Here is a 7,600-nt window from a genome sequence, read left to right as displayed (position 1 = left end):
ATGGCATGTGTAATACATGGTGATGTTTGTATCTACTGCAATATCAAACTACTTACTCTTAATAGTCTTAAATTGGATGTTCACTTGGAGGTTTATGAAACAGATATTACATTAAAAATGGTTCAGCATTATGCATTCATGTGTCAATATTTCTCAAAAATACAATTTTTCAGGAAGGAATTTTAAATCAAGAACAGTACTGAGAGCTTGGTACAATATATGGTGTAGTATTGCTTTTATTATCAAATTATTAAAAAAAAAGAAAGAAAGTTGCATTTGTTTACAAGCTGAATATAGTGATTTTTTTAGTTATGTTCCTGTGAACATTTACATCTAAGAAAGGTGATTAAATTACCTTTAAGACATTTGCCACATGTTATGCTCCTCACCAGGTGAGACTATATCCTGTGAAATTTACTTATCTGATAGTAGCTGAATTCTTTACACTCTGACAGATTGCTGAAGAAAACAAAAGTGTGCATGTTATATACACACATACCGCAGCCAGATCATCAGAACAAACAACACATTTTTTCACTATTATAATAAGAAGCTGAAACAGCTTTAATAGGCAAATGATTTGGCAAATAACAAGTGACGAAATACAAAGTATATTTTAAATAAATACTTTTAAACTGTTGTAATTTCAAATAATTAAATATTTTTAGAGCAAGTGTTTAGTAGAGACAGTCTGAACAAGCTAGAATGTGGGGTTTTCCCCGTTTAAATCTTTCTTGATTTGTTCATGTTTATAGAAGTAATTTCAAATATTATAGATTTTGTTTTAAATAAAGGTGTAATCAACATTATTAAATAGGATGGTCATTTACTAGCATCAAGTAAACAAATTCAAGTAAATATTGTAAAGCCATGTAAAATAAAGTGAAGAGTGTTATTTTAATCACTGTAAACAAGTTTAAAACAAGAATGGAAATACTAGGGGTTTTTTTAGGTTTTGGGTTTTTTTTTAACTTATTTAAAGCATGGGGAAAAAAAAAAGACAGGAGAGGTATATTTACACTTTTTTTTTTTTAAACTTACTTTCTAATCCTCCATCTCCAATTGGACAGTGGACTAAAGAGACACTCTCCAGAGGTGAAGTTTGGGTCAAGCCCTTAAAATTAAAAATAAAAAAAATAATTTTTAACTGGCTTAAAAAAGCAAGGAGAACACTTGAACAACAACAACAACCAAATAGAGAAGAGACCAAGACACCCAAACTGCTAAGAACACTTTGTGCTTCCCTGCAAGACATGGGAGGGGAGAAGTGAACCTTTAAGCTGGTTGATTTCTTTAGCATAGGAGGAGCCCTAGCCTGCAGGCAACAAGCAGCCACCTCCTTTCCTAGAAGCCACTCATGAGCATTCTGGAGAAAATGTTCTGATCACACACCATGGAGAGCTGCTTTTATCTTCTTGGTGCCCCACAGCTTTTCTTCTGTGTACATGCACAGTAGTTTCAGTCACAAGTATAAATTATATGCCCCAAACACATGGCAGAGATGCTGTAAGAACCTTCTCATAAGCCTTGATGAATCAGGGCAAGGGAAAGTTATGCAATTTTGACAAGTTAAGCAACACTGAACTTACGTACTTTCTCAGTGTTTCCGCAGAAACCTTCACATGAGGGAGAATGCAAAGATGTCTCACAAAACAGGTACATCCCCAATGTGTGACAAATACACATAAAATTGAGTTGCTGCTTCTCTAGGTTCTAAGCATGGTTTCATTTACTTGTACACTAATACATTCTAACTTTTGTTAAATGTATTACATCTCTCTCTCAGAGGCAGCCACGAGGGCAAACTGCATTCTGGTGTGCATCAAACACAGTATAAGCAGCCGGTCAAAAGAGGTGATTATCCCACTGTATTCAGCGTTGGTGCAGCCTCACCTTGAATACTGTGTGCAGTTCTGGGCCCCACAATTTAAGAAGGATGTCAAGGTCCTTGAATGCATCCAGAGGAGGGCAACAAAGCTGGTGAAAGGGCTGGAAGGCATGTCCTATGAGGAGCGGCTAAGGACTTTGGGCTTGTCTAGTTTGGAGAGAAGGAGGCTGAGGGGCGACCTCATTGTTCTCTACAGCTCCCTGAGGAGGGGAAGTGGAGAGGGAGGTGCTGATCTCTTCTCCCTGGTATCCAGTGACAGGACACATGGGAATGATTCAAAGCTGCACCAGGGGAGGTTGAGACTGGACATTAGGAAGCATTTCTTTACTGAGAGGGTGGTCAAACACTGGAACAGGCTTCCTAGAGAGGAGGTCGATGCCCCATGCCTGTCAGTGTTTAAGAGGCATTTGGACAATGCCCTTAATAATATGGTTTAACTTTTGGTCAGCCCTGAATTGGTCAGGCAGTTGGACTAGATGATCGCTGTAGGTCCCTTCCAACTGAAATCGTCTATTCTATTCTATTCTATTCTATTCTATTCTATTCTATTCTATTCATCACAAACATCAAATCTTATAAGTAAAGTTTCTTGAGAAAATTGACTTTTTGCTTGATTTTAGTCTGTGGCGCCCAGAGGTATGACAAGCAGCAGGTATATTTTGTCATACATTCTCTAGTCAAGAAATCAACAACTGCTGTTGACATTTGCTTGATTATTGCCCAGTGTATTGTTTGTCTTTTCTGTTCAGTTTGCAAGATGTCATGGTGAAACAACTTGTAAAGCTGGTGGCCTCGGACTTACTGTTTCAGTAAGTCTGGCACACTTGATTACAGTACTCAGGGTGCTTCAGTTGCTTCTGATGTTAGTTGATGATGTGTAATATTACATCTGTGTGAACATACAGTATTCTACCAATGTTTTAAGGGCCTTAACCTGTTTATTTTCTCCAGAGTGTACTCAGCTTTATATTTTAATCCTTTTTCCTATAAGAAGACTAGAAACATAACTTGTTAAATAAGCAAATTGCTCTTAGTCATCAATTTATAGTAATATTTTCCATAAGTAGTTGGCAACCCTATCCATGAATGAATTGCAAATTCTAGGATCAATGCATAGACTACATTTGAGTCATTTTGCCTTAAACGGTGCACCTTATAATGCTCTTCACTGAATGGTAATGAGAACTCAGATCTAAACTGAAGTCAGATCTATCTAAAGTAAACTAGTAAATGAGCAAACTAATGAGAAATGTAGCTGTGAAGGAGGAGGAATTTATTTCCTCTAAGACTGATCAGACCAGCTGACTGCAGCTACTGTTGTAAATCAAAATGTTACAATATCTACAGAGCCAGTTATTTGTATAACACATTTTGCTAATAATAGTTATGCACAGTGTGTATAAAGACATATTAAAAGACAATATCATGTAAATGTGCTATCATCTAGCCCTGCATTTAAAGCTTTTTTAGAAAACATTAGTTTCTGTTTAGCTGTAAAATTTCTGTCTAAAACCTCTGCCAGATCTCCCTTATCTGACTTCCTGCTATGGTCTAAAAACACATGATGTTCATGTGGGGACAAGGGGGAAAAATATTAAACTTACCCTGTCCTCAGCATGAGCATTTATGAGGTAATAATGACTAAAATAACTAAATGTACCTTATTAACTCCTCAGATGCCAGTTTGCCTTGGGTGCAAACCAAGCCGGACACTTCCAAGGTACATGGCTACAGCTGGGAGCTGCCGGGACTGAGAAGGAGCTGGGACTGGCAGCAGGCTACTTCCGGCCTGCGGGGGGGCCAGATTGCCCCTCTTACCAAGTGGTGCTCGGGCACTAGCACTGGATGGACTGGAGAAGGAAGAAAAGAAGCTCGTCGCTGTCGCTGGGGCTAGGCAGGACCGGGGGCACTTGTCATACACGAAGCCCGCAGTTACGGGACCACAACCGCCCCTGAGGGCAGTCCACCCGGCTGGTTGCCAGTGCTTCCCTCCCGCTGCGGCCAGTAAGCGCTTGCAGTCACGGAGCAAGTCATAGAGTTACGGCTACAGCGGCAGGGCGTGCGTATGTGCCCCCGGAACAGTTCGCAGCACCCTGAAGCGCAACTAGTCGCGGGGCGGCTGTTGGGCGCAGCAATTTTGAATGTATGAAGGCAGGAGGTTACATGGGTATCTTTTTCTGAGGTGGTTGTCAATAGGAGTGCTTGTTTTAAGCGCTACGTGGGCGGAGGCCGGGCTAAGGATGGTTGGGATCCCGGGGAAACCACCGCATGCACAGGAGCACCTCAGTGCTCCTATGGAGGTGGGCGGCTTCCTTAATGGTTCGAGTTCGCCATGGCGCTCGTGGGGGAGGCGTGAGATTAGTGTCGAGGCCGGCAGCGCGCCTCAGCAGGCTAGGGCATGGTGGCTGGAGGAGGAGGCAGCAGGTAGTTGCTGCGTGGAGAGGAGGGCTGGGCTGGGCTGGCCGCCCAGCTGGCAGAGACTCGGCCCGGGGAGGCGGGAGCGCGTGCGGTTTGGGAGGAGTGCGTATGGGGGGGGGGGGGGGGAAGCGACCGTCCGCCTCCTGGTCCCTTCTTTCATAGTCCCGTGGCTGTTGGTGAACAGTTCATGCTGGTTTAATGCCGTACTTTGTAGTTCCCTAGGTAGGTGGCAATATTGAGTGGGTGCAACATTATAAAATATTTTATTTTACCAGGTATAATCAGAGTTGTTTATTTGTGTGTGTTCAGTGGGTTGCATACATTTACTTGCTTACAGTGGTCCTGCAGGTCAAATAAAATGTTTCACCCCTGCAGGCCACCAGGAGATGCTCCTGGAGCAGGAGGTGATTTGGGGAGGAACAAGTGTGGGGAAAATAAAGGGGTAAGAGGATAAAAAGGGCCAGATAAATAGCGTAGATAGTTTGTAAATAGCGTAATGGCATGTAAATAGTTGACTGGTCAGTATACTTGTCTGGATATGCCCTGCGCCTGATCAGGGAAGTCTGCCCTATCTTCTTATTAAATTCCTTTCTCTTTCCTGAGTGAGGGCTCTCTATTCTGTGTGCATGTGTGTGTATGGAGGTCTGAGTGCCAGCAACTGGAGTCAGATCATGAATTGAAGGGCATGTGTGTCCATGGTGCCAGCAACTGGAGCAAGTGTGGGTGTGTGAGTGAGTGTATGATCGCTAGTGAAGATCAAGCCAGACTAGCTGGTGAGTGGATGAAGTGACCTGGAAGCTAGGAGGGTGAGTAAGTCTCTAAGGGCCAGCTCTGAGTGTGAGAATGTGTGAGAATCTGGGGAACTACAGGCCTGTATCCGGGGAACTACAGGCCTGTCTGCCTGACCTCGGTGCCGGGGAATGTCATGGAGCAGGTCATCTTGAGTGCCATTATGCATTATGGGCCCAGCCAGCATGGGTTTATGAAAGGGAGATCCTGTTTCACTAACCTGGTCTCCTTCTATGACAAGGTGACCCACTTAGTGGATGAGGGGAAGGCTGTGGATGTTGTCTACTTGGACTTTAGTAAGGCCTTTGACACAGTCTCCCACAGCATTCTCCTGGAGAAGCTGGCTGCTCACGGCTTGGATGGGTGCACTCTACGCTGGGTTAAAAACTGGCTGGACAGCCGAACCCAGAGAGTTGTGGTAAATGGAGTCAAATCCAGTTGGCGGCCGGTCACAAGTGGTGTTCCCCAGGGCTTGGTACTGGGGCCAGTTCTGTTTAATATCTTTATCAATGATCTGGATGAGGGGATCGAGTGCACCCTCAGGAAGTTTGCAGATGACACCAAGTTGGGTGGAAGTGTTGATCTGCTGGAGGGTAGGAAGGCCCTGCAGAGGGACCTGGACAGGCTGGATTGTTGGGCCGAGGCCAACTGTATGAGGTTCAACAAGGCTAAGTGCCGGGTCCTGCGCTTGGGTCACAACAACCCCATGCAATGCTACAGGCTTGGGGAGGAGTGGCTGGAGAGCTGCCTGGCAGAAAAGGACCTGGGGGTGTTGGTTGACAGCCGCCTGAACATGAGCCAGCAGTGTGCCCAGGTGGCCAAGAGGGCCAATGGCATCCTGGCTTGTATCAGGAATAGTGTGGCCAGCAGGACCAGGGAGGTGATAGTGCCCCTGTACTCGGCATTGGTGAGGCCACACCTCGAGTACCGTGTTCAGTTTTGGGCCCCTCACTACAAGAAGGACATTGAGGTGCTGGAGTGTGTCCAAAGAAGGGCAACGAAGCTGGTGAAGGGTCTGGAGAACAAGACTTATGAGGAGCAGCTGAGGGAGCTGGGGTTGTTCAGCCTGGAGAAGAGGAGGCTGAGGGGAGACCTTATTGCTCTCTACAGCTACCTGCAAGGAGGTTGTAGCGAGGTGGGGGTCGGTCTCTTCTCCCAAGTAACAAGGGATAGGACGAGAGGAAACGGCCTCAAGCTGCACCAGGGGAAGTTTAGGTTAGATATTAGGAAAAACTTCTTCACCGAGGGGGTGGTCAAGCATTGGAACAGGCTGCCCAGGGAAGTGGTTGAGTCTCCATCCCTGGAGGTATTTAAAGAACGGATAGATGTGGTGCTCGAGGACATGGTATAGATGGACTTGGCAGTGCTAGGTTAACGGTTGGACTCGATGATCTTAAGGGTCTTTTCTAACCTTGACGATTCTATGATTCTATGATTCTATGAATGCCTGTGTGTCTCTAAGGGTGAGCACAGGAGGGTTGGCTATGAGATATGGGAAGTCCTGGTCAACTCTGGGTGGGCAGACTGACCGTCCACCTTGTACATATGTATATATATATTCTCACTAGTGGACCTCCATCCTGCTTCAGCCAGAGAGGGGAGCAGGATGAAGCTGTTGATGCTGTGTTCGTGTGAGGGCTCCGAGTGTCTGTCTGTGATCTGTATGGCTGGCCACGTGTATGTGGTGTATATGTGTGCTCTGTGTGCATGTGCCTGATGGGTATACATTTTCATCCTCCCTACTGGTTGGACCTGGGGATATGGAGCAGCAGCAGCCTTGCCTCTCTTGGGCTGTTGGATCCGGCATGATATATTTTATTCTAACAAAATCTACCATGAGTATAGTATTACTTAAGCCCTGGAGATGAAAGGCTAATCTGTTGTGCGCTGTTACATCACCTAAATCAGTGGTGCTTTACAAGTCAGGGTCACTTTCCATATCTGAAGTATTGGGTTGTAATTTATTTATTTCTGTTCCTGTGACCACAATGTTCTCATTATCTAATGTTTGTAAATCGGAGAGGTAAAATAAAAGGGAGTAGAGGAACTAAGTGCAATGTTGCTATAGCTTCAGTCATACAAATATTTAAATGATTTTTTTCCTCAATGATATTCTTAGAAATGGCTGTCATCACATGTTTGTGTTTGTCCATTGGTTCTTGTCCCACGTTGACATGCAGAAAGTTTCAGAGGATCACTGAAGCTTCCTAATCAGAAACAACATAAAAAATTTTGGTAATGTGAATGTTAACAATGTTTTGATATCCTGTGTGGAATACTTAACGCTGTCTTGAGCACACAAAAAAAGAGCAACCAAACCTTTTTGGGTTCTCTATTTAGAGACAAGTGTTACTGTCTGACAGTAACAAGTGTTACTTACTGACAAGTGTTCCTATCAAGGCCCTAGAATTATTTACTCTTTTAATAGCTGTGCATTAGTAGCATTTAGAGATTCTACTTGGGAGTTAGCACTGTTCTGCTACATGGGTACTAATCTGTAACAAA

The sequence above is a fragment of the Platalea leucorodia genome (genome assembly GCF_965183815.1).
Source record: "Platalea leucorodia genome assembly, chromosome: W".
In the NCBI taxonomy this organism is placed as follows: domain Eukaryota; kingdom Metazoa; phylum Chordata; class Aves; order Pelecaniformes; family Threskiornithidae; genus Platalea; species Platalea leucorodia.
Note: the sequence above shows the minus strand (reverse complement) of the source record.